Genomic DNA, 3,852 nt, shown 5'->3' with positions numbered 1-3,852 from the left:
TCAAAGGAAAGAGGAGCCATGTGGATTAGAGACACTCATAAAATAAATTCTGCGAAGCAAGTCAATGAACTATCAGCTCAGTCTCATTAGCTTTAGGGAGATCCCAGATGAGGCTTTATTTCTAAGATATCTGGTTGCAGGAAAAGTAAAAACTGCCTGTATCTCCTTAAATAAAGCCTCTTATTCCCCTAACTTCCTGTGCACTTGATTCTGACCCAGGGAATTTGCAGAAGCAGCTGAGTGGCCTGAACCTGAGGGTAAGTTTTCTGTCTGGGATCCTGAGTTTTTCTTTTTTTTTTAGTGTCCTCCTGTCTATCTCCCAGACTACATGGACGTAGTCTCCTCTTTCTGTGTTTCCCTTTGTTGTTGTGCTAACAGCCTTGAAGTCGTAGGCCTATCCCCGCTGGTTGGAAGGTGCTGGCTCATCAATTCCAAGGTTTCCTAAAATGTGCCTTTGTGTGCTGTGGTGGGAGAGAGGGGAATGTTGTGCTGAGTCACTCAGTCTTGTCCGACTCTTTGTGACCCCATGGACTGTAGCCCGCCAGGCTCCTCTGTCCATGGGGATTCTCCAGGCAAGAATACTGGAGTGGGTTGCCATGCCCTCCTCCAGGTGATCTTCCCAATCCAGGGATTGAACCCAGGTCTCCCACATTGCCGGCAAATTCTTTACCGTCTGAGCCACCAGGGAAGCCCAGGAGAGAGGGAAAAGCAGAGTAGATATGCCTTTCCTTTGCCCAGTGCATCAAGTTTACTGTACCCAGAAACTTCATGCACATCATTTCATCTGACCTCACACCGCCCTGGGGAGTGCTGGTGTCCTTATCTACACATGGGAACGTGTGGCTTAGACAGGTGGAGGGATTTTCTCGGGGTGACAGAGCAGAGCTGGGACTGGAAGCTCCTCTGTTTCCCACTCCTGTGCTCATGGCCTGATATTCCAGCTGTTTCCCAATGATGATTAGTCTGTAGGCATATGATAAGCCTTTAGTGTACGTGAGCACTCTTCAGACCCTGTGGAAATAAAAAGCAAAGTATGAGACACATTCCTTGCCCTTGCGTTGCACAGTTTACATCTGTCTGTTTTATGGCACTCTGCTAGGTCAAGCTAAAACATGGTCCTTGCCTGTGGGAGCTTACAGCCTAAAAGGAAGTCAGTTTTAGCATCTTCTCCCTTGTAAGATGCAGAGAACCTAGCCAGAACCTGTTTTCCTTTGCTCGCCAGTTCTAAGCAAACAGACCCAGGGAACCCCCAACTACTCACAGAGCTTAAAAAGGTTGGTGAGATGTTCTTCACCAACCATCATCTTTTCCCGTTTTCTTCATTTTCTCACTCTGATAAGGCACCTGCAGCCAATCCACTCTTGGATAGCCAGGGGAGAAAGAATGTGGGAGTTTGCGGCTGCTCTGGGGCACAGACATTGTTGACATGCAGAGCACCTCAGCTTCTTCCCCACCTTGGTTGGCCACCTTGATTTAAAGGGAGAGAAAGGAGAGGTTTGGATTGGGAGCAGGTATGCGAAGGAGAGAGGGAGAAATGGTAGAAATGGTGTCATGTCCACTCCTTGTCCATCCCTTTGAACTGGACTCCCTTAAGGTTGAAAATGGTCAACACTGTGGCTGACTCAGGCAGGGGTGAGGCCAGGGCCTCACAGAAGGGTTCGGGGACCACCAAGGCTCTGGGTCTCACATCTGGAAATAAAATGGGTCCCAGGTTGGAAAGTAGGATATTCTCCATGCTCTGCACAGAACTCTACGTGAGCTGGTCTCTCAAGCCAGGCAGAGAAGTCAGTCCTTGGCCCAGACAGGGCAACCTGTGATGGACATGGGCAGCAAGGGCTTTGGGGAGAAACAGCAGAGTTTTGGCTATGAACAGGCAGCCTATATTCAGGCACAGGAGCCTGAAAAGAGCAAGGCAGAAGCCAGGGACTCTGAAGCTGACAGACTGCTCTCTGGGCAGTCATGTCCAACTCTTTGAGACCCCATGGACTGCAGCATGCCAGGCATCTCTGTCCTTCACTGGCTCCCAGAGTTTGCTCAGATTCATGTCCACTGAGTCGATGATGCTAACAATCTCATCCTCTACTGTATTCTTCTCTTCCTGCCTTCAATCTTTCCCAGCATCAGGGTCTTTTCAAATGAGTCAGCTCTTTGCATCAGGTGGCCAAAGTATTGGAGCTTCAGCTTCAGCATCAGTCCTTTCAGTGAATATTCACGGTTGGTTTCCCTTAGGATTGACTGGTTTGATCTTGCTGTCCAAGGGACTCTCAAGAGCCTTCTCCAGCACCACAGTTCGAATGCATCAGCCCTCTTTATGGTATAATTCTCACATCCGTACATGACTACAGAAAAACCATAGCTTTGACTGTATGGATCTTTGCCAGCAAAGTGATGTATATCCCCTGGTAAAAAATAGTGATAGTAGCCAAGTTTCGGTATGAGTGAGGCCTTGGAACCACTGTGATGTGATCCAGGTAACATTTGGGGTACAAACAAGCCACTTTGTTATACAGGGTGAGATTTCTGAGCAAAAACCTTATAAATTATGTTCAGGTATAAAATGTTGTCTCTATTAGAATTTTCTAGCTTTTTGTTCCTAGTTTTCATCTATTTTTTTTTTAAACATACCTTACTCAACTTAGTTAATATATGTTGACTCTTACTTCCTCTGTTCACAAAACTACAAGATCTTTTTCTTCCTGATTTTTCTCAGCTCTATCTACCATGCAGGCCTGACTTGTTCCAGGTCGTCTCCAATTATTCTAAGCAGAAATCATGCCCAGGGCTGAGAAAACCAATTCATCAAAGCCTCCAAATGGTTCTCTGAGTTCATCTCAAAGACCTACCATCTGACTCTGACTCTACTGATGGATGACCAGAGGCAAGTTACTTAACCTGTGTCCTTGCATGTGAGATAAGACTGAGCGTCCCGTGCAGCATCAAAGGGGTGTCTCTGTCAAGAGTCCGGTGCTGTGTACCTGTTCCAGTAGTTACAATTACTTCCATGGACACATTCACACACACCTGATGTGTGTTCCTGGCTGTTGACCTCCACACTTGTTCATTCTGCCTCCTCTCCAGGGCCCTGGATCTCTGTTCTGGCATTTCCCCTCCTGCACGAATCCCTGCTCTCTGCTAGGTCATTCCCATTAACATCAAACACATGCTATAATAGCTCCCAGCTTAGGAAAAATTACCTTCTCTCTTGACCCTGCATTTCTCTTCGGCTATAGCCTCATTCCTCTGCTTCCCTTTGCAGTATAATTATTCAACAAGAGGAGTCTGTACTCGCTGTCTCTGCTTCTTCCAGTCCTCTTGATATCACCCAACCACTCCACAAAAGCAGTCTCATTAAGGCCACCAGTGCTCTCCTTGCTGCACACCCAGTTGTTCACTCTCAGTTCTGGTCTCCTGGTCCACTCCCTGCTCCTCACAAACTTTGGCTTCTGGGACACCACCCTTCTGTTTCTCCTGCTGCTGCTGCTGCTGCTGCTAAGTCGCTTCAGTTGTGTCTGACTCTGTGCAACCCATAGAGTTGCACATAGACGGCAGCCCACCAGGTTCCCCCATCCCTGGGATTCTCCTAACATCTCATTTACTCACTCTGCCTCTTCCAGATCTCTCAATATTGCCTGTTAACCGAGTCAAGTCCTTTTTTCTACTTACATTCACTCTGTGGGAAAGCCCCACTACTGGGGCTTTAATAGCATCTATCTGCTGTCAGATCCTCATACAGTTTCCAAACTCATGCATCCAATAACCTACTCAGCATCGCCACATCTCACCTTCTCTTATCCCCGTTCACTCCATCAGCAAATCCTGTAGGCTGTATCTTGAAAATGTATTCAGTATTCA

The 3,852-nt window shown here is 47.2% G+C and overlaps 1 long non-coding RNA gene across 1 annotated transcript; it reads right to left on the bottom strand.

The window, feature by feature from the left end:
• Positions 1–446: 446 nt before the first annotated feature.
• On the bottom strand, positions 447–3,139 carry LOC129620645 (uncharacterized). The gene is made up of 3 exons (XR_008698633.1): positions 3,022–3,139; positions 1,262–1,467; positions 447–1,011 (listed from the first exon to the last, which is right to left on the bottom strand). It is a non-coding gene; the product is annotated as an uncharacterized LOC129620645 (long non-coding RNA).
• Positions 3,140–3,852: the final 713 nt, after the last annotated feature.

The sequence above is a fragment of the Bubalus kerabau genome, chromosome 10 (genome assembly GCF_029407905.1).
Source record: "Bubalus kerabau isolate K-KA32 ecotype Philippines breed swamp buffalo chromosome 10, PCC_UOA_SB_1v2, whole genome shotgun sequence".
Lineage (NCBI taxonomy): Eukaryota > Metazoa > Chordata > Mammalia > Artiodactyla > Bovidae > Bubalus > Bubalus kerabau.
This window is presented reverse-complemented; position numbering and strand designations above follow the sequence as displayed.